The 24,072-nt window shown below is 39.6% G+C and overlaps 1 long non-coding RNA gene across 1 annotated transcript; it reads left to right on the top strand.

Moving 5' to 3' along the window:
• The first annotated feature begins 1,099 nt into the window (after positions 1 to 1,099).
• Positions 1,100 to 23,465, top strand: LOC143693712 (uncharacterized). Its single transcript, XR_013181650.1, has 3 exons — positions 1,100 to 1,207; positions 18,012 to 18,176; positions 22,105 to 23,465. It is a non-coding gene; the product is annotated as an uncharacterized LOC143693712 (long non-coding RNA).
• The last annotated feature ends 607 nt before the right edge of the window (positions 23,466 to 24,072 follow it).

Below are 24,072 nucleotides of genomic sequence, written 5' to 3'. Positions count from 1 at the left end.
CCTGCTTACAGCAGCCCTAATTTGTATTGGTCACCTATATTTTTCAGAAAATAAGGTATGTGCTTCCTTTTATGTCATGCACATATTTAGCAAGAGGAAGAGTGGGAAGTGATGTGCTTGTGCCTAATGGGGCTCAGCCTTCTGCCCTGATGCTTTAGAAACAGTCCTCAACAAGTCTAACACTTACCCTTAGGTAATAAAAGATCTTTTAAGGGCACTGTCATGACCTTCAGCTGGGTAAGGTTTTACTGACACCAAAACCTTTGGCTGGAGCACACCCTCAAGCCCTTAGACAGAAAACCCATCCCCCATCTTGAGTGTATGCTAAGGAAAAGTTGTATTCAAAGTCAGCAGGAACTTTTCCATTGCTCTCTGGGACCTCTTGGCAGGGCCCAAGGGTGGGCCTTTCTTGCTCCACAGCCCCAAGAATACCAACAACAGCTTTTGAAGTAAACATGAGATATGTGCACCCCACAGAAACACCCTGTATGTTATGTGGAAGGCAGAGCTGTGTTCCAGTGTCAGGCTACAAGATACAGAAATGTTCACAGTTTTCCTGTGCATTCCTGAAAGAGCTCTACCCCTGCTGCCTCATTTCCCAGACTCTCTATGTTCTGAACATATCCAGTGGTACCAATTAAATGCTTACAGATTATTAATTAATGAAGCAGCCTGTGAGGATTTGTGCTGCAAGGCTCCCTCAGCATTAAGATGGCTGTTCCAGACTCCCTGTCTCCTCCGAGGTTTTCGTTCAAAAAGACCCCTTCATGTGTATGCTGAGACAGGTTTAGAATTCGTTATATAGTTCAAAATAGCAGTGATAAATAAATGAAAATATTTTTAAGAAGTGGATAACTGTGGGATTGATATTTGCAGGAGGAAGGAAAAGCCAGGGGGAAGTCTGGTGTTGGGGGAGAGCCACCTCACGTGTCACGGGTGAGCGTTCCACAGGCTGCAGCCAAGGGCTCCTGCCTCACGTGTGTGAGCACAGGAGCAGCCAGCTTCCTTCCATGTGACTGGGCAGGAATGTTGAGCACAGCTCTCAGTGTGCCTTAATGCGTGCCTGCAAAGTAAATTCCTACAGCTGTTGTATAGTCGAGTGGATTTCTTTTTTGAAGTGCTTGTAAGATGTCATTTAATGGGGTTGATATTGAAAAACAGCTCATGTTCTTTCTCTTCTTTTACGTCAGCAAGGGTTTTGGAGTAGGTAAGTTTTTGCAGGGTACAGCTTGTGGGTTTTCTAAAGGTCATTTCCTAACCAGGTCTTGAGTACATTTATCTCTTGAGAGGTCCAGAGAAAAGTCCAGGCTGCTTTGGAATTTGCATTTCCATATTTTCATCAAAGGAGTGTAGGAAAAAAGCAGAAATCCTCTAGAGAGAAAGTATCCTAAGTGTACACATTTGTCTGACTGCTCCTTGTCACCAACTTCCTTTATTTAAACTGAATTCTCTGAGAAATGCTGGAGCTAGCAAGAGGAAGTAACTGGTTCCACTGCACAGTCTAGGCATGTAAGGGTTTGAATTTCTTTCCAAGGTCAAGTCTTCAGAAGTAAATTTTCTAGCAGTTTAATCTTTATTAAAAAAGAAAGAAAAAAAAAAGGGCAGCATACCTGAAGAAATGCCAAAGGGATTTCAAATTGCATTTAGAGATAGCATTGTAAGTAATTGTGGAATTTAATGTTGCACTTGGCAGTGCAAAGCTCTTATAATAGAATAATTCCTTTATGAACTCTTACAGTGAAAACTCTGCAGAGGGACTGGTGGAGGAGGTCCCACAGTCAGACATCAGGCAGTGGTGCATGACAGCCAGCTTGGGGTGGGCGTGCGGGGACACAGACTCACAGCATGGGGTGGGTGAGCTCTCCCTTTCACTGGGACAGGAGCAGGTCAGGTTTCCTACCCCCAGCTCAGGGCTTCTCCAAATCAAGGCAAAGCCTTTGATTTTCTAAAGAAGATGGAATGGGGCTGAGCTGGAGGTGTAGAAGATGGATTTTAGACAGGAGATGAGAGAGGACATCCCTGAAGAACGGGACGTAGCATGTGTTGCTGCAGGACAATGGAATGGGAGAGAGGGAACATAGATCCTGACCCTCTTTACATGTCAGTAGAAGAAAAGCCTGATTTTCTTGGGCCGTGGTATAAGAAAACTAGAATAGAGTTTCTTGCCCTGACATAACAGTGAGTGAGACAGTTAATTAGGCCTATGGATAGTCCTGAAGCTCATCCATGCCATTGTTCTTACATTTTGCATCATTAGCAAATGTCACTGTTGTGCCTGATGAGTTTCTTTTCCATATCCTTTACATCCTTCTGCCTTTGGTGACTTTCAATGCAACAAACAAATAAACAAACTAACCAACAAATTTCCTGGTGTGCTAGTGCATTCTGTGTTGTCACTTCTAGCTGCTGGAAACAGGGCTGAAGCCACTGCCCTGCTTTGCACGTGTTATTAAACACCAGCTAAAGGAGATTAGTCATTATTATCTCGAGGCTAGTGTTTAATTAGTGACCTAGCAGCAAAACCTTCCTGCCTGATCATTCCAGCAGCTCTGAGAGCTGGCCTAGAGACTTATTCCAGGCACACTTTGCTGTGTAAGAACTGTTGGCATGCAGACAGTGTGCACACCAACTGGGAAAAATGAAGTGGTGTCAAGAATGCTTTGGCTATATTAACTCTGAGTATGTCCTTGCTGCTCTGAGATTTGGGGTTTAAACATAATATTGTTTGAAAGCGCTTTGTAGCTTTGAATATCATATTCCAGTAAGAGGAAAGGTTTATATCATGCTGAAAACCCATGGTTGTGCTTTGAAAGAAGGTTGTAAAAAATGTATTTTGTCTGTTTGGTTTGAAGATGTAATTCAAGGAAATTTGCATTTTATTCTTGAATCTTGAAGATCAGCACAAAGACCTTCATAAATGCTCTGACTGATTTATTAGCAAATCCAGTCAGCTGGCTGCCAAATATCAAGATTTTGGTCATGTTTTCATATTGATTCATCTGGTGAAGATCACAGATGCAGAAAAGAGCCCAGTCCATTCCAGCTGCTGAATTTATCCAACCCTGACATGGACTGAGCTCTTCACCTCTCCATTTTAGAGAAATATTCTTTTTCCCTGCTGAAAGTTTCAGTGTTTCTCCTCCCTAATGCCCAGAGATAGATGATTTGGCAAAGTACCATTCAGGAAACCATGCTGCTTTGTCTTGTGTGTGGTCTTTGTTGTAGGACTGTCCCATCATCACAGCTACAAATTTGGCACTATTTTATTTGACACAGAGCTAGGTACCTTGCTTCAGGGATGGAGCTGAAGTCTTCTGAATAGCACTCTCTTCAGAGAAAATATCCTTCAGAGAAAATATCCTTAGATTGGAAGTGTGGTCATTCATTATTGGATGAACAGCATGAAACCTTTGTGCAATAAGAGGAGAAATATTTCGTTGAAAGGCCTTTTATTTACCTGCTGCTCCTCAGTTGTTTGCTTTTATACGTATTTGTTTTTTCTACATTCAAATTAGGAAAGAGATTTTTGGACAGAAAATTCTTCTGTTTTAGGAAGGTTCTATTTATATTCTTCCAAACGACAAAGCTGTCTTCAATAAATATGGCTTATAGGTAGCATTGCATGCTCTGATTCTAAAATCCAGGACATAGCTGGTCCAATTAATACTCATCTTTTGATGACTAAGATGATTATTCCAGTTTCCAGTTCTTAAGAAACCTCAAGAAAACTCCTTGCCTTGAGCTCTCAGTTGTGTCTTCATTCCTCCTGAGTAAAGAGTGTGAATCTGACTGGAAAGACATTTTCCACTTGTTTTGTCAATTCCATTAAAAGTATTATCTCCCTAGAGGGTATCTTTCCTCAAATTAACAGATTTATGAATCCCCTAAGGGATAACTTGAGACTGTATCATAGTCCAGTGGATTTTGATTTTCGCTGAGAAAATTTGCTCCTCTAAATTTCACACTTCATTTTCTTTTTAACACAATATAGAAAATTCAAATGGTTTTCATCCTTTTGCAAAAGGCCTGCCTCTGCCCTTCCCCTTTTCCCCACCCCCCAGCTTCCTGCATGGAGTGTAAAGAATATTTTTTTAAAAAACAAATGGATTAGGATTATTTTATTTCAAAATCTGGATTAAATGGGCAAGAGATGTTCTGTAATGTCTGGTGTAAAGCCAACAAAACACCTGCTGGTATCAAGAATGAGTCTAATGAGTAGGACAGGTTCTCATCTGGTGTAAAACAGAACTACACTAGTGAGGTAGACTGAGATCAGTAGGGCTGTATTTTTTGCACCAAATAATCCAGCCTACTTCATCTCAGAGCATTTAAAGAAGGCTGAGGAGTGATCATGTAACCTCCAGGCCCAGGAGTCTTTGAGTGAGTCAACTTTCTGCCATCTACAACCTCTGGCCAGCTCGTCAATCCTCTCTTATTTTAATTTTTGTTTCCTTTTACGAGCATGTTAATCCTGCTGTTATTGCTGCCTTTTTGTCCCACTGCTTTTCCATTCTTCAGGGAAGTTCTTGAGGACACAGTACTTTCATTAACTTTTCTTCATACAATGAACTCCTGCAGAAGCCTTTGTTTATCAATTTTTTTGTATTTATTTACCTAATATGATTTTGATCACAAGGAATTTATTTAGAATTTGATGAGACTTCCGCAGCTAATTACTATCACATGTTATAATTCATTCTCAAGTGAATGAGCCTTTCAAATAAAGCAATGCAGAAATAACCACTGGGACCCTGCTGGGACTACTTTGTTTGGCAAAGCTGGAATTCAAAGACTTGAGAATCAGAAAATACTTTCCAGCCAATTAAAACTGTACAAAAGACACTGACCCTTCTTGCATGAGGCTGTTAAGATGAGATGCTCTGCAGGATGACTGTTCCAGAAACAGGAAGCAAGGAGTGGTAAAGCATTGAGGTTTTGTTGCCCTGTGCACTGCTGCCAGTTTGGAAAAACCTCCCTGAAAATTTTAAGACTGATAATTGTGATCAACTGGACAGAACTGATTACTGTGGTTATTATTACTATTATTAATGAGGCATTTTACAGATATTTAGAAAATTATGATCTCAGAAACCTGCTGCCAAATGCACCATATTCAAAGAAAGGTGCTTCTGCTGCTTCTGCTCTGTGCTCTGCTGACTCCAGTCTCACCCCCAAGAACATCCATTCTCTCTAACTCATTTGGTCAATCAGCATTTCTCAGGAGAAGAGCTATGGTTTATAGACATCTTCAGAGAAGTGAATGTTCAAGACTGAATGATAGTGTGCCCATCAGGAAAGAATGTTAGCAGCAATTATGGACAGAGAATAAAAAACACAGGACAAAAGTACTGGGAAATGCAAAGTAGTCTGTTGGGATATATGGCTGGAAAAAAGGGAGCATAACAGATGGAAGCAGGGGATGTGGGGAGGACCATGAAGGTGAGCAGAAAGAAATATGCAATGAAGGAAGCCAGATGAAGGATCTAGAGGTGTCAAGGGAAGAAAATTGTCAAGGACTCCTACCGGATATTAGTATCAGTATCTGAAACATGTCGAAGGTTTTAATCTGAAGATCCCAGTTGAATAGGAGTTTGCAAACAGATTACAGAACAAAAAAACTCCAGAATTTTGGTATGTTGCTGCTTATCATGGGTCCATTGTGCACTATCGGTATGTAGGGAGTCATGGGCTTTATTTTTAGAGATTTATGAAAAAAAGTTGAGTCTTTATTGGCATCTGACAAACCTGGATGTAACTTGCTTTTTAATTGTTATGACAGTACTGTTGGAAGCTTTGAGAAATTTTTGGTAACTGTGTGGAAATGAGTACACCAAAAATGAACAGGAAATGCGCAACAAGAGAAAAGATTTAAATGGACTTGTATTTTCCTGTTATGCTGTTGTAGTTACAGCTGCTTGATTCTTTCAGCTGAAAAGAAGGAAAACAATGGCAAACTGTCAGTTTCTTTTTAACTGCTGGATGAAAGTACAGGGCATATGTTTCCTAAAAGACATACATGTTGACCTTGATGCCTCCTAACCATATCTGGGCAAATAATCAAGGTTGCCCCCTCACTGACTGGCAGCTCCTTCCACACACAGCAAAGGGACATCGATTCCTCCAGAGTCTGATTCAGATCCTACTTCAGGGATGTGCTGGATAAAAGCTATTAGTATTCTTTAATTATAATGCTAAGAGTAAGTTGAATGAGGATTTGGTAAGCTAATGAACTGTTGCTGTTTATGAGGACATTAATTGCTGCTTTCCTGAAGAAGAGTTTGTGAAAGTTTGCAGCTCAGGAAAACCTCACTGAAGGTTTAAGCTTCCCTAAAAGCTGTTCATGTTTACTTCTAATCCAGAGGAATAAACAGGTGAAGTTTGTTCTGCTTGCAGCCATTATAACTTTACCTCTGATAACTGTGCAGGTCACATCCCACAGTGGGAGACCACCACTAAAACTACTTCATGGAGCAACGTATCTGACACAGGCAACTTAATGCCAGAAAGGTTAGAGACTCTTCATCCTTGAAGATTTTGAAAATGCAGCTTGAGGAGGCCTTCAGTAGGCTCACTGTTGCTGTGAGTGAGAGATTGGACCAGATGACCTCTAGAGATTCCCTCCAACTCAAATTTTTCTACACTTTTAGTAAAAATTTATTTGCTGAATAGCGCCAATAACTTCCATGCCTCTTTCTGATTTTGGAACAAACCTGCAGGGAAATAGCTAAAGCTTTTAATTAAAATTGATTTAATGTTATTTAGTCTAAATTCCCTGGGATAAAATTGTGCTGATTAAAAAAAAAAAAATCATCTGTGATTAAAACCAAAGCAAAATGGAAAAAATTAATCAACCTTTTCTGGTTTGATTCAACACAGAATGCTTCAGTTTAAAACTGAATGCATTTTTCTTACTTTAATTTGAAGGATATTGGAATAAATATTGCACTTTTTAAAATATTTTTTAAAATTACTCTTATTCAAAACAAATCCTGCTTGTTTTTCAGAGCATCAGTCTTGCAGAACACTTCCTGTAAATGCTTCTCTAGAGATAATATTTCTTGAACTGTTCCCATTCCCAATCCCAGAAACCTGATGTGGGCTGTGAATAAGGCAGCAGATAAATTAGTCATCAGAGCTTGTCCCCACCAGATTTCTGGAACCTTTCAGTAGCAGAAACAAACTAGGGTTTTTTCTTGGGAAATAAATCAGATTAGTGCTGGGAGGGATAACTGGCCAAGTGATGTATTTTTCATCGGTTTATTTTCATCTGCCTGAAAAAAGAAAGGACTGAAGATCCTTCCCCCTCTTTATCATATGTGTGTTCTAAAGCACCTTTAGGCAGCAGCTCTCAGGGCATCCATGCTGCACCAGACAGAAACGACACCAGGTGAATTGGCAGATGTGATGTGAACACAGGTCCCGTCCCAAGGAGGGTGACACTGATATGGTTCTGTTTGCCTTCTTCACACCCTCAGTGCTTCACTCAGGTAGGAATGCTCAGTGTTCATGACAGATTCTTCAGTGGTGTCCCTGCTGTGTAATTCCTGCCCACACAGCAGACACCAATGCAGACACTTTCTGAGCCAACACAGAATCACAGAACCGTTTAGTTTGGAAAAGTCTTTAGGGTCATTGAGTCCCACTGTTAACCCAGCTCTGCCAAACCCACCTTTAAACCATACTCCAAGAACCACATGTGCACTCTTAAAGACCTTCAGAGATAGTGAATCCTTGTCTGGGCAGCCTGTTCCAATGCTTGACAACTCTTCCAGTGAAGAATTTTTTTCTTGATATCCAATATAAACCACTCCTGGAACAACTTGAGGCTGTTTACTCTTCTCCTTTCATGTGTTACTTGGGAAAAGAGACCAATCCTCACAATCTACCTCCTTTCATGTAGTTGTAGAGTATGATTAGGTCTCCCCTTGAGCTTCCTTTTCTTCCTTGCATTACTGTGGTTATTCTTCCTATGCCATAGAAGCTGCTGAGCTAGGCTTATTTGAGTAAATCTCAGATGATTCTTCTTTCTTTGACCTTCAAATACTCATTACAAAAGTTTGAAAGCATGGAAATACTGAATATAATCATATGTCAATAGGGACTCTGTTCAGGAGTGTAGGTAACATTTCTAAACACTTGGCACATGTAGTGTTTCTGGTAGTTGACTCATGAGGAGAGGTGTCTTTTGGTAATAATAGTTGATATTACTAATCATTGAAGTAGCTGCAGAAAGGTAGCTGCTGCCATAGAAATGGATTGGCAAAGCAATTTTAAGTTCCAAGTTGCAAGTTTTGTGTTGAGTCATTTATACTTGATTGTACAACACTGTCAACCTATTGCCAGCCTGTCTGTGAGGGAAGCCGTGTGACTGCTGCTGGATTCCCTTTGCACTGCTCAGCACTGACTGACCCTGGCCTACATGAGTCAATCAAACCAAAGAGACAGGCTTAACACAAAAGTGGGCTGGTTATGAGGTTTCTGATGTTCTCTATTTGGTATATCTTCTCTCTTGATTTTGGGGTGTTGAACTTATGTCTATTAAACCCAGTATGAACTAAAAGTACCCAGTAATTGGTGTTCTTCTCTCTGAATTGCTCCTCTGGCAGCTCTCACTGCCACAGTGTATCATTTTTTTTTTAAAAAGCAAAGCTGTAATATCAAACAAAAGCAGAAGAAACCATCCCCAGTGCTTTTTAATAGCCTGTGATAAAATCTCTACTGCAGGTCGCTGCCACAAGAAGACACTCTGAGCTGATTTGTTCTCCAGGGAGAGGTACAGTGTAACCAGGATCTCATTACACTGTCTATACAACACCTTGAACAGTTTGTCAGTAACTTTTCTTCCTTCCTTTATAAATTAGAGTGTCTGAACAAAACAATAAAATGGTAATTTGGAGAGGCTTGGGACAGTAAGATCAGACAGCATTATTGCTTTGGAGCATAACTATATGAATCATGACCTAACCTAGGTAAGTTTTATGGCAGAAAGGTCATTAGAATGTTTGTCTACAAACATTCTACAGCTTTTCCAACTGAGTGTGTTGAGCTACCAGGAAATATGTACAAATTGTTTTGAAAAGATGCTAATTTTCCTCCTCCTATGGCTATAATTTTCACAGGTTCTCATAGGGTGTGAGTGAGTCTTTTCCCTTTTGGAGGAAAAGACCACTGGTTGGGATACCAAGGTAGTTTGGCTTTTGATTGTTGTCAGAAATCACAGAGTTCGTGTGACTTAATAACAGTTTACTTTGTTAGCACTGAGGCTTATCTTAGTCACAGCTGCCTAAAATAAAAATTTCTCATGAATTCTGTGATGTGCAGCAATACCTTTGAGTAACCCAGACTGAGTGTGTGACAAAGGAGCCCAAAATCAGGTCTGTTCAACTTCTTGATAAGTACCTTTAAAAATCTGTCCACATCAGTGTTGCCTTGCATTGCACAGTGATGCTGTTATGAGCTTCAGGGGGTCAGGATCGAAGATTCCTCTCTCCTCATTCTCTACATTCCATTTTCTCTGGTTCTTTTCCTTCATTGTTCTGGGACTTCTTAGATTGAGGGGGAGCCCAGAGCTGGGCAGAGGTGAGCCTTGAGTAGAAGCACCTGGATTTTGAAATCTGCTCCCTTGAAGAAAGGCATTCATTAGCCACTGACTTCTTAGTGACAGATGGTTTGTACCAAATGCTGGCCCATGACACTGGATTGCTGTCACTAGTAAATCTGGACTGCGGGTCAGTGGCAGAGAAATGATATCTTGGAAGCCACTATCAGATTGAAGAAGAGCTTCCCCCAAAGCTGGCCAAGACAAAAGTGATCAGCATACTGGCTGATAGTGGTGGGGCATTTTTCATCTTCTACATTCTTTCAAACTTGTGGCACTACCAACTCTGGTGGCATTTTTCACTTGTTTTGTGCTGATGCAAATTACCTAATGGAGTGTACAGAAGCAAGCTCCTATTTCTTCAAAATAAAGCCTTTATTTATTTGAAGATTTCCTTCCCTTGACAAGGACCATCTCACATGCTGGGAAAAGGAAATCTATTGATTCATGTAATAGGCTCAAGAAATGTGGTGGATACATGGCTCCTCCTCCCCCTCATGCCAGTGCTGCTCAGGACAGGAGCTAGCAGCAAGGGATTTTGCAGGACATGTGTGCTCAGGAATAAGCTTCTGGGTTCTCTTTGCTTCATGTTGCTTTGTGGGAGCACAAATGATTGGCTTTATGGATCTGACTGCCTAGAGTGATGATTTATTTCATATGAACCATTGAACTCCACTCATCTGGAAACAACTTTGATTGCTACTGACCTTAAGCTGAGTCAGTGACTGAGAACGAAATGTTCTGGTTCTCCTTCTCACCCTAGGACCTTTGCATACCTCTCTTCTTTGTGTAATGTGAAACTATGCCCAGGAGTAAGCACTTTTACAAATAATAACATTTGCACACCAAATATCAGTGCAAACAGGCCTGCTGAAAGTGTAAATGTATGTGTTTAATATATGAAGCACATTTGATAGGATATAATTAAAATGTTATATCAATATTAGTTCAATATGAGAGCTCACAAGATTTTAAGTAGTTCCTTTCACTGCAGCTTCTTATACAGTCTCTTGCCTCTCCAAAAAAGTTTATCTTCAGGGGTTTTACAGTTTTTGAGGGGGGACTCACTTGATGTTGGAAAAATGTCTTGGTTTTTATTAGCATTGTAGCTGGATCTAGTGGCAAATTACCCAGAGGTGTGACGGACCTATCTATATAGATTTGGTTAACTGGGCCCTGAAATCTAATATAGTGTGTGGTGTAGGAACATGGCAGAAAAATCCTGGATACACAGAATAGAAATCAGCATGAGAAATGAGTGAATTATCTGTTCACAAGTCTCTGACTTCTTCACTTCTATCCACAAACTCTTCTCCCTTCTGGAGTACTCTCATTAAAGGCTATCATGTACTTGAAAGGGAAGTGAAGGAAGCTCAATCTACAGGAGCAGCATCACCCTGCTGCCTCCCAGTGTGCCATGCCTCCCCTCTCTGAAGGGCATAAACTCTTGACCCGAGGACAGATGATGAGCAGCAACCTAAAAATAATTTGCTTCTGCTGGCTACTCAGCATCTGGCACCAATGAGGGGTAGCTGAAATGCTTTTGTTAATATCTCTTCCACATGTTTCCTGAGTATTTTCCCAAAGCAGCTTAGCTCTGTGCAATGAACTCTCATTTCCTAATGCCAGTGACTGAAAGTGTATACCAGGGGATAATTGCAAATCCATGTTACTTCATCCAGTCACATCATCTGTGCCCACTCCCTGTAAATCCTTGAGAATGACTGGTGCAAAATGGTGACACAGGAGCATTGCACAATTCATAATGCATGTTAAATAAAACGCAGGGTTGCAGGGGGAACAGGCAGTCCTTCTTCTAAAACAAGACTTAGCTTTTTAGATAGTGAGTTTACACAAGGCTCTGGTCAGATTAGGCATTTTTAGAAAGCTTAATAAAAGGACAGATTGTAATAAGGCTAGCTGACCCTCTCAGCTTTAATTTAGCAACTGTGGGTAGTGTTGAAAATTACTGGATAGATAAAAAGTGACTTAATCTGCTGGATCTCTGGCACACTGTACAACTCCAAAATTCCTGTTGTCATATCTTAACAGCTACTGTTCGCTGGGAATGAGGGGTTGGAGTTACTGGAATGCTGTCTACCTGTACTTCTAACACACCTTCATTTGCTATGCAGGAGTGATTTTGACTTTTTCTCAGGCATTGAAAAATCAAAGTATGAAAGTACACAAGTCCTTTGGGGGGGCAGGTTAAAAAAAGGAGCCAAAAAAGTCTGTTTCCAGATGAGTCTTGTGATAGTTCTGCTGGAAGGACTCCTCCTTGGAACACTGTACTTGTTATTTATGAACAATGAAAAGTAGACAAGGGGGCACTGTTGCACCTGGCCTTGCTCTTCATTTATCTCTTGCTCTCCTAAATGACAAATCTTTATGTTTGGGATACGGAGCTTTTCATCCTGGTGGGAAAGTATGAGGGAGGGCTGGGAAGAAATTAATCATCCTTTTTAAATACTCCATTTCCTGATAATGAAGGCAGGGCCAAACACCAAACAGAATAAAGACATTTCTTTCATGATTAATCCACTGCTTTCTTCCAAAAGCTTAAAAATTATTGTTATAACTGGATTTGTTTCTGAGTCAAAACTTCACAAACATTTGAGGTGAATGGAAAGGTTTGGCAGAGAAAGCTGAAGAGTGGGTGAGACATCCATGCCTTGTATTAGCAGCTTCTGTTTTGTACAGATAAATGAGTATGAGACACTGATAAGCTGATAATTGACCTGATAATAGTTTCCAATGTTTACAATATATCCTTTACAATTGTCTCCCTAAGTCTTTATTTTTTTCTGAGTTGAAATTTGTGAAATATTCTGTGCTTCTTCACTGCATGGATTCACTCTCCCTTGACAGACTGCAATACTTAAAAAGTTGCTTTATTGGATGTATTATCTGCCCAAGGAGGAAAGTGACTAGTGTCTATAAACTTTATACTGGCCAGGGAATGGGTTGATTCAACCTGGGTTTTGAATTTCCTTTGGCACATAAGCAAAGGCTTTATTCTGCTACCTGTGAAATTACTTCTGAGCAGTTAATGATATTCTTCACCTCAGTTTCACAGTTTATAGATCTTAAAGGTGTTGTGGTGTTTTTTTGTTTGTTTTTATTTTCCCTTTTGAGGTCTCTTCCTGAGTTAAAACACTTTGTTCAGCCTTGACTAGCATTGCTTTGTAGGAAGGTCTTTCACCAGGAGGTGCCTGGCTGCAGGGAGAGGGCACTTAGAGGGGCAAGAAGAAAAGGGAATGCCTTTAGCCTCCTCTCTTGCTGTCTTTTGTAGTTCAGGGTGGGCCAGCATATTGCAGTCCCAGGGAACTGTGTATGTCATATTCTGAGCTAGGAAATTGAAAATTCATGCAGTCATTGAGATTCTCGATTTTGTATCAGAGGTAAGGCTTTGCTAAGTCTATGTCAGTGAAAACATGTCCACACTACTGCTTGCTGTGTTCTTGGTACAGCTGTACAACTTGCTAGCTCTGTGAAGTAGTAGTGGACCAAATAGCCAGAAAGAAAAAGACTTCATTACTCAAAGATGAAAAGGAAAAAATTTATATGTGCATATATATGTATATATATATATGCACACAAAAAAACCCACTGAGAATTATATAGTAATCAAATAAATGGCAGGTTATGTAAAAGCAAAAATAATTATTAGGGAAACAAAAGGAAAAAGAGAAAAAACAAGTTTCATGAAAACAAAGGATTAAGAGCATAAATACCTGAGCAATAAAGTAAATTTTGAAAATTAGGTGACACTAATTACTAGGTGAATATTTCGAAAGGGAAGAAAAATACCCCATTAAATATAGCTCTGTGTACTTGTAAAAAGAATAATTCATTTTTCGTCTGGTGGAGACTCTTACAGATCTTTACTATCTGAGAAGGATGATGGCAAATATCTATGGCAAATCTTTTAAAGCCAGTAGGCATAGTTAACTTGTACTAGTATAACATGGAAAAGTTGGCTAAAGAGATGACTGACATCACACTGATCATCAGTGTTATCAGTAGCTGTCAAGATGCTCTGTCAGCACTATTGCATTCTGATTTATATATTAGTACTGTTTGTATAGAAGTGGTGTTATAGGTCAAAATCAAGGTAAAAGAAAAATCCTACAATTCTTTGCAACTGAGGAGCCCTCAGAGATTAAGCGAGATATTGTCAAGACAGCCATAAGACAGAAACTAGTGCTTATTTTTAGCAACAGTCTAAGTTCATTACTGAGAAAATGTGGAGATAATACAGGAATCAGCAGACTGTTAAATTGAAAGATAGCAACAATGGGATAAGCAAGGCTGTTCAGCCATTTTCCAATGACAGTATATAATCCAGGACCACAGAAAGCTGGAGACAACTGCAGAACATGGACTTTGGACATGGAGAGGTGTCTGTGCAGAGATTTCAGCAACAACCCTCTGCAGACAGTGCCAGCTAAAGCTGTGCTGGGCTCTCCAAAACAGCAGGACCAGGGGCACAGCTTCTCCCTCTGTGACAGTGCTGCTTGGCTTTGGCAGTCAACACAGAGGCTGTTTGGAAAACAGGAGGATGGGAATCTGAAGAGAGCAGAATAGATGCATGCAAGTGATCCTGAAGGCTGAAGAATACACTCTGCAGGTGGACATAGAAGTGTCTGGGAGATGGTTTGATTGAAATCTGTCTTCCTAGGAAGCACATGCCAGCTATAAAAGGCAGAGAGGAGGAAGGCAGCAGAGTGAACACTAGCAGCTGATCCTGCGCAAATTTCAAGGAGGAGCAACTCATTAGTGAAGTACATAAACCTTCAGGACAAGCTAGGAAGTGGATTTGCTGCCCTTTAAGTTCTTCAAATCAAAATCCAATGCCTTTCTTTTGGCATGTTCATGAGTTTAGCACAGGGACAATTGGATGAAACTTATTCACATGTGATGTAGTAGAGGGAACAACAAATGAGGGAACAACAAATAACTCTTCAGGCCTTAAATTATGTGAATAGTCTATGTGGAATTTTCTCACTAGCTGGCAGCAGCAGAAGAGGAACAATCATATGTAATCATGTATTTTGAGCAGTCTTAACTCCTTATTTCATATCACCTGAGATATTAATTTGAGTAGTGATGGCTAATGGAGTCCTGGGGACCTATGCTGCACCTGGTTCCAAGTGTGAATTTTTGCCATCTTCTTTTACATTGATTACACTAATGGACTGGTACAGCCAGCTCTCTCTGCACATATTTTTTTTTTAAGAATGCACAGTTCATGAGGATTTTTCAAGTTTTAGGAAGCTGCTATTGTTTATTCAGTATATTTGTATTCACTAGAGTGAAAAAAGACTTTGTAAACCAGCAACCAACTTGTATTTTATCTTATAATTTCTGGCCTCAACTAGGAAAGCAGTCAGCAGGATCAGTTCTAAGACAGACTGTGTCAACTGTGACAGAAAAATATTATTGGAACTTACTATTTGGTGAGTTAATTTTTATGAATATATTGAGAACTGCAGAGATGCATGGAATTGGAGGCAATTAATCATACATAATCACAATGTAAGAAGAAAGGAAAGAAACTGAAAAGAAATTATATTTCTGCAGATAGCTGAAACAAGTATGCATTGAGGTCTATTAAGCAATGCCTCTTCTTGAGCACATCAATCCTGAACTTGGCTCTGGGGTTTTTGTATGGTAAAGGTACCCTACTTTCCTACAATTTTTTTGGGAAAGTTCAACAAAGATTGCAGGATTTAGAAGGGTTTCTTGGTGCATATATTTATAAGGACAGCCAAAGAATCACATTAATGATTTTAAACATTAACCTGAGTCTGAAAATTTCAGCATCTGATTCCATTTAAGTGCATTACCATCATTTAATCTATTCAAGACTTGCATGACTTGTTTCTATAAATGTCTGTATGTATGTAGTGCATACACACATACCTGCAAATAAAGACACATGTGCTACAGCCAAAGAGGAAAAAATAAGAATAATCAAGTACCTCTCAAAATGTACAGGATAAAATTAGTTTTCAGTATGGCAGGGGTGTTCTGTAGGTCACTTCTACATGCCTGTGGAACTTACCTCCAGTGCTGTTGTACACATATGTAAAGCCTGTAACCATGAGGTGGGGTTTCACTACATTATTTGGGGGCTGTTTGTGTGAACAGGTATGAAATGGTCACCTGAAAGATTGACAGCAGCAGTATAAAAACATGCTTTTGCAAAAATGTCAGGAATGTTTTGTGGTCTGATATTCTGGTACATTCCATGCTATTGATTCAAAGAAATGCAAACAAACAAGAACTTCATCATGCAATTACTTATCTAGGTAAAGTTAAAGAGTTTCTGACATGCTTCCATACTAATACAGCAAAATTCATAAGAGTTTTTTTGAAGGTAATTGTCAAAACAGTAAAATAAATATAGATATGTGTGTCTGTTGCATCTTCTATGGTGTAATTTATGCACCCTATGCACCATTTTTCTCTTTTGCGTTTGGTTTTCTATACTAGAAATGTCAGGTCCTGGTTTACCCTTATTGTCCTTGGCAGCTTTTGCAGAAAATTTGCAAGATAACATCACTTGTACACAAACCTGGTGATATACTTTTCTTATCATTCTCAAGGACTGACAAAAGGGAATGAAGAGATAGGTTCCCACTCAGTGAAGCCACACGTGTTTCCCATGCACAGAAAGCAAATCTAAGTCAGGGGCTTAGGTAGGGTAGGAATGCAAGGTATGTCTGCAAGCACTCCACAGCACACCAAACAGACACAAAGACAGCTTTTGTCTGAGTGATTTTCGTTATTAATGCCACTGTGACCATGCTTGCATATGCTGCTGTGGAATATAGGGAGGGCCTGAAGCAAGATTTGCCATAATTGTGCCAGTGCAATCCAGGTCTGATTTGTAATGGTTTATTAAAATGTTGGTGTTTGCAGCAGTATTAGTTGGAGGCTGTGAAAAATAGATTGTATGATCTTTCCAAGCAGTGAGAGGAAAGCAGAATCCTTATTTATGTTTGAGATTGTTTACAACTAAGCAAGCTGCAGTCTTTCTGTTGGGTGCTACCTACAGCATCGTGTTGATGGAGTGCTGCTATTGGGAGACCATAGATCCCCAAAATACTAAACACACAACATACACTGTCTTCTGGCAGTTTTAGGCACCTGGGAATGTTTGAGGGCATGGCCCATATGCAATAGGCCATTGTTTGCACAGAGACTCGGGCACTGATCTCTTCAGTGTTGCTATGCTTAACTGAATAATTCCTCTATTTAATTTCTGAAATTTACTTATGATTCTATGGCAGAGACTTCAAAGTAGTGGGAACCTTTAAATCAGTGGGTGGTCAGATTTCTGCTTGCTTATCCAATAACTTTCCAATAGAAAACGTAAAAAGCTTTCATAGGTACAAGGATTTCCTTCTTCCCAAATGAAGAATACCAATTCCAAATTTTTCCTTTGTCATTTATTTCTGCCCCAATGAATCTTGACTCTTTTGTCTCATTGTTGCAGGGCCTCTGTACAGAGTTGGAAAGGTTTTCATCTCAGTGCCAGGAGATGTGGGTTTGCAATCTGCTATGCACAAAAAAATGAACTAACCCTTCAAAAGTGAGCCACAGAATACAGAACTGAGCAGACTCATGTCTCTCGAGACAACTTGAAATAGTTAGAAATAGATAACTCTGTCTCTGAAAACTGCAGACTTTCTTGATTTACCCTGCATAAATTTTCTCAGTAAGTGGGTAAAATGGTGCCTAGTGGCAGAATAATGAATTCACTACGGATCTTCAAAGTTTCAAGTGAGCGCTGAGAAAACTAGGCTATTTTCTCTCAATCTGAGACAGGTTTTTAATGTAGGTATTAATGGGCCAAAGTAAAGCTCCTCAATATCAAAAACTTCATTAGTCTTTGAATTATTAACTTTTGGCTCTACTCGTTTTATATAGTTTCCTAAGATTTACTGAACAAATGTTCCAAGCTGAAAAATTTACCTGTGTATTCCTGAATACTCTAGCAGTGTAATTAGGCAACTGAAACTTTGTAGCACATAGCATTTAGGGTAACTCCCTAATCGATTAAGATTAAAGATCAAGAGCTCTCTGATGGAAGCAATTATTTAAACTATCCATCTTCATGCTTACCTCAAAAAATATGGAGAAAATGCTGTGTTGTTTGGGTTTTTTTGTTTGTTTTGATCATGTGTTAGCTTCTCAATTCTACCTGTCTTCCACAAGAGCTTTTAAATTTGAATTATTTCTGGTAATATACTCCAAGAATTACAAAACTCCTCAAGTTGTATACTTAACTAACTCTGTGAGAGATCTGAGAGAGTAATTTCAAGCCAACTAACTGCTTGCTGAATCACTGGTTACCACCCTTGTCAAACTTCTTCAAGCACATTTAATTACTATTATTTTACAGTGATGCAGAGAATTTGCAGGGAAGCTTAGGACATCTTTCAGCTGATGGGACCCGTACATGAAATATTGCCCAGAAATGGCTCCAAAGAATTTTCAGCATCAATCAATAAGATAGATGAAGAGGAAGAGAGAAGCAGCACTACTTGCCCACATACGAAATCAAGAGGTGAGTGACAGAAAAGAAAAAAAATTATTTATTTCAGATTTGTATGATTAATATGCTGCATTTAAAATCAAACTGAATTGCTCTGTGATGATCAACTAAGTAACAGAGATAGGATGCTGAGTATTATGAGTTTTACATAACAGCCACCTCTCATCACTCTTTTAAAACATGAACCAATCTGTCTCCAGCTCATCCCTGGATGAATAACTGCACTGCTGTCTAAAGGGTGGGAAGCTTGAAACACATAAATGTAGGGGAGGAATAAAAGCCCAAGATTCCATAGGAACTGTTTTCCTGCCTCTTGTTTCACTGTGGTTGACACAGATCACATCCTATCCCTTGCCTGAAGCCTACAATGAAAGTGTTTTTTAAAAAAGCCTCTATTATTAATTTTCAATAAGATGAAAATATCTATAGAAAAGCCAGTGTCATAGATGAAGACTGGACTGGCCAAAATACATGAAGCGGTTTATGATTTAGATTTTATACTGTTCAGCCAGTCACATCTTTCTTCTCCTTTGAGACAGATTCATTTTGAAAAGGCTATATTAAGTTAAAAAATCTATGCCTTGCCTTAACTCTGAGTTTTATATCCTATCCTTCCATATGTGTGTGTGTGTGTGTGTGTGTGTGTGTGTGTGTGTGTGTGTGTCTGAGATTACTTTAGTAACTGCCAGGAAAACATCCTTTAGGGGTTACATTAAATCTTTTATTTTGCAATCAGTGAGGGGGCATTTCAGATGATATTCAGTGATATTTAGAATATGGCTTTTGCTGGTCTAGCATCTCATGTATTCTGCTCCCAAACAAGAATAAGATTAGCAAAAGTAGACCACACTTGTGTCACAAAGCAGACAATGGAACAAAGGAACTGCCTGGCTAAGATCTGGAACTGCTGTGGAAAGCTTTTGTGTGAGCTCTAGGGAGGGGAAATACTTTGCTAATATATGTCTCATTTCTACTAAGAGAGTTTTCCATGATAGTTTGGCTAGTAAATCTCATCTAGGGTGTGTAAGGACAGTGGTGTGGGCTCTGTACTCTTGTCTTGGCTGAAAGTACACAGCCAGCACTTTGGGCTGCAAAGCAGTATTGGTACAGTGCTGTGGGGCTGCCTTCAGCCCCATGGAAGCTGTATCTCAAAAGAATTTACTAATGGGTATGGACTGGATGGACTGGATGGACTGAATGTACTAGAATGATGGACAGACAGATAGAAGTAGAAAAGTAACTCACTCTGACTATAATTATTTTTTGTTCATACGGAGGTCATATGGATTAAGAGTCTTTATACCAAAACAAGATGTACAGAAAAAGTAAAATGAAGGATTTTAGGGAGTCTGAAGTCAAGGTAGAACTGTTGCATGGAAATTCAAGACTACTGTGCAGTTGATTTCATTGGAATTTACTCTGTACATTTGTATATGGGTCACAGTAAGTTCAGCTGCCAAGACACTCTGCTTTAAGGATGCATGGTGTCCCATTGACATGGCATATTTGTGCAGCTTAAACTGAACATATTCCTTAGGCTTTGCCAAGCCATAACTTTACTAGGTGGTCTGTCCACCAAGAAAAACATGGTTTTCCATCTTAGGAATTAAACTCTCACCTAGAAGGCTATTGGATGTCCAAATTCTGCTTAGTTTGGTATGCAATGGCACTGTGTTGGTTTAGGTAGCTCCCATCCTTTCGTTCTGTCTGCTTGTGTGTTTGGCTTTTGTGTCTTTCCACCACAGTTTGCTGCTGCTTTAGTTTGTGGAAGTACAGCTGTTTGTGAATCTGCCTGGGAAACTGAATCACTGAAGTGATCCAGGAGAAAAAATAGTGCTCTATAATGAGAGCTTCTTCACACAGCTCTTTGGCATTTTGCCCTGTGAAGCCACCACATTAATGCCCATATAGGTCCTTAAAAGCCACAGAGAAAATGATAAATAATTTAAAAATTTATTTTAAAATTTAATTGGCAATAGAACTGAGACTCCTCAGAGAACTACACCTACGCTGCAGTAGGAAGTGCAGCAATCATACTCCAAAGATGACAGCTACATCCTTCTACCTTGAGGACGAGCCTGACCTATTTCCTTTAACAGAGAGAAAGCTCTTCCACCCTTCTTTCTTCGGATTTAAGAATAGAACAGCTCGCACCCAAGAGACATGGGCTTTACTTCTGTAGACTCCAGTTTTCCATGGCTTTTCTGCCTTGCATTTCTTCTGCCTAGGCATAGACGGCGCTCTTACACTGCCGTGTGCAGCTGGAAATGCTGCTCCTAGAGTAACATGCTGTTTCAGCTGTTGGTTTTGGCCGAGTAAAGCAGCCAATGCTCCTGTCCCAGGACACAAGGCAGAGCTGATAACAAATAAGCAAACACATTAATCTGTATTTCTGCAAAGGTAAATACCGTTCTGTGAAGGTAAATAAGGTTATTTGCATTTAGGGAAAGAAAAAGTCCATTGAGAAATACCATTGTAAAAAGCTGTGTGTAGCTCTAACCCACGATGTCTTATCCATGTGTGAAATCCTCCCAATCAATCTATGTTTATTGATTGAACTGGTTTTCAGCTGTTCAAGTTGACTCCCTTGCACTGATTTGAATTGTCTGAAATTGTTTTGATAGGCATAAAAGAATGCAATGTAATATGTAGATATAAGTGCACATGCATATGTGCATGCACATGTATATACATGTATGCAGATATACACATACATATGCATATCTGTGTATATACTGACAAGTGACTCTTCCTTACACGCATGTTAAAAGCAGTAAAAAAATTAAAAGTGTGTTAGAACCAGTTTTGAATCTTGACAGATCTTGATTTGATCTTAACTTATGTGGGTTGGAGAAGCAGGTGATAAGAGAACTCCCACTCTGCCTCCTGGAAACATGCTGAATATATCTGGAGAGCAGGACATATCCATGAGCCAGATCACACCAGTGGAAGATGTACTTAAGGGTTGAATAAAACCACCAAACCTCTCCTCTCCTCTCCTCTCCTCTCCTCTCCTCTCCTCTCCTCTCCTCTCCTCTCCTCTCCTCTCCTCTCCTCTCCTCTCCTCTCCTCTCCTCTCCTCTCCTCTCCTCTCCTCTCCTCTCCTCTCCTCTCCTCTCCTCTCCTCTCCTCTCCTCTCCTCTCCTCTCCTCTCCTCTCCCTCTCCTCCACATTTGACCAATGACTCCTTTCCCATGCTTTCCTTTTATACACATCTAACTTACTGTCTTTTACTACTCTTATTTCAATCAATTTTAACTCCTGGGTCTGTAGCACTTATTGGACTCCAGTTTTGCCCTCTCTCACTGAAATGCTCCTTGTACTTGCATGCCCTGAGCTAACTAGACATATTTTGAAATTTATTAGCTTCCTAGATGTTTTTCTCCCAAATCACCAAGAGTGTCCCAAAGAGAAAGACAAGGATCCTTCTATGTGCAGAAATGGTACGAAAAGATCAGTGAGAAATTATTTTATTCCTGGGCCATCATTTCTGAGGGAGCTCTAGGCCTGAGTCTGACTCCCCCCTGGTCCTTCTCCCCTTTAACCCCTTATGACCAGTTCTTCAAAAAGGAGGGTCCCTTTTTGCTTTGTAGACTTTGCCTCTGGTTTCTCTCAGGACTAGATGTGAAGGTAAGATTGTATCTCATATCCCATCCACATGGGGAAAAATCTGAACATCTGTGGGCCTTGGCACTGAGAGCAGCTACAAACAGAAGAGTCATTCTGCACACTGGTGAGCTGTATCACTGCACACCATCAGAAGCTGGCAGGGAAGTAATGGAAAATGAGTTAAGTGTCATTCTGCCTTTCTGTAGCTCGTCATTATGTTTTTTCGTCAAAGACATTAGGCAAGTTTAGGATTACTCAGCTGGTGCTTGATAATAACAGGGGCGTGCTCAGGTACACTGATCCTTTCTGGTTTGTTGTCCTTATTGTTTAGGAAACTGAGAATGTGATGCACAGATGAGCATCTTGGAACATATCAAGTATGTGCATCTCTTTGGAGCATCAAATCTTTTAACATGTATTTGGAGCCTTTGAAAAGAAAGTGGAGAATAGGACAATGAGCAATTGAATAATAGATTCAGAGAGAAGCTGCTTGTGAAATGAATACAGATCTACATAAATGAAGAGGAGAATAATATGAAAGAACAAAACAAAAGAATCTACCACAGAAAGACAGTGTTGTGATTATGCTAATGAAAAGTATCGTAATTAGCTCTTCCACTGCTCTTCTGATAAGATATTAAACCAAATCAAAATGGACCTCTCTCCTTCAGCACTACTCAAGTGAGGCAGTTTTTTTGTACAGTGACATTTTTTTGGTGTCACAAAGTGAGGAAATTATAAACATAGCTATAATCTCTTGCACTGTAAAAAAGGTATGGAGTAAAACAGGAAGTGAAATCCAAGCATACCTGGGGGTAAATAAAAAATGTTTTAAATATTAGGATTTTGTGTGTTTTCTAATTATTTCGGATCTTTCAAGTTCATCTTCCCAACATGTGGGATGAAGATATGCTTTCTTATGAAGCATGAAACCCAAACAGATTCATACTTGTTCATATGACTCCAGGAGCTGATGTTATCACAGAGAAAGTATATCATGGGATTTGTAACAGCATTTGCAAAACTTAGTCACACTGGGTCATGTGAAGTTGTGATCTTGTCACAAAACACAGATCGGTGGCTGTTCAGTGCAGAGGAAGCTGCCTGGATGTCGGAATCATCAACTTTTTATTATAGTAAAAGGTTTTTAAAAGTTTGCTGTGGAATCTAAAGAAACATAATGATTAGAAAAGCATTTTTGTCAAAGAATATGCATTTGTGCCATGTTCTTAGCTTAATCTACATTCCAACAATGCTTTGATGGTATATTAATTTTGCTCAACTGTCCATAAAATATACTTTTAACTTGAAATGTTGAATTTCTTGTGCATCGTGTTTTTTGACATTAGTTTAAAGACCAGGAAGGAAATTTTTAAAAGACACAAGTGATAGCTAAGATCAATGCTAAACTTTCACTATCAGGTCACCCTCATTCATTTTTATTTTGATTTGTTGCACTCCATCTTCCAGCCTAAAGAGGAGTTTAAACAGTGTATGTTCTTTGGGTGTCTTTATAAATAGCAAAATGCAGCAAGGTAACACATGAACGATTGTGAAGCACATCACAACCCCCGCAAAAATTGTTAGCAGGGTGTTTTGTAAAATTGATTGTGTGATCTTGCTGTCAAAGGAGATGTCTGCATACTCCTGCCTGACAGATGCAGATGGACCCTGAATTATAATGCAGTAATATGGAGGAGGTTGTGGGCTGTGGAGACAGACATTATTGTCTTTCAACAACCTAAATATTCTGAATTTACTAATAGTTCTCTGCTACTATGTGTTTGTAACTGGAAAAGGTGATCTGTACAAGTGCTACACTCCTATTCCTATGGATTTAATAAAGCACATTGTTCATCAGAGGTCCTGGGTTTATTAATCTTCATCTGGCTTTCTTGGAGGGAAAATCCTCTCCCGGTGCTGTGGGGATATAGACACTTTTCTTTCTGGCTCCATTTGAGCAACTGGCTCTGTGCTCAACAGCTGATTTGCTTCTTCCTCCAGTGTCTCGTGTGTGTTCATCACATGATGTTGCTGGCTTGTTTTCCTTGCTGTGTCTGCTGTTGAAGTAAATGCCTAAAGAATTGTTGTATTAAGGACCATTGACATTGCTATATTAGAAAAATAAAAACTGATATCTAATTTAAGAGGTACATGGGTTTTTTTCTCCACTTTCAGTGGTGGCAAGGATGCTGTCCAGTGTGAGGCTTCATGTGTTTGGAACTGAAAGGTTACAGGAAATTTTTCATTCTTCAGCTGTGTGTCTGTCTATGGTCTTTGCAAGGGACAATGAATAGGA

Source organism: Agelaius phoeniceus, chromosome 3 (assembly GCF_051311805.1).
Source record: "Agelaius phoeniceus isolate bAgePho1 chromosome 3, bAgePho1.hap1, whole genome shotgun sequence".
Classification (NCBI taxonomy): Eukaryota; Metazoa; Chordata; class Aves; order Passeriformes; family Icteridae; genus Agelaius; species Agelaius phoeniceus.
The sequence above is the reverse complement of the archived record's forward strand: the minus strand, read 5'-3'. Positions and strand labels throughout refer to the sequence as shown.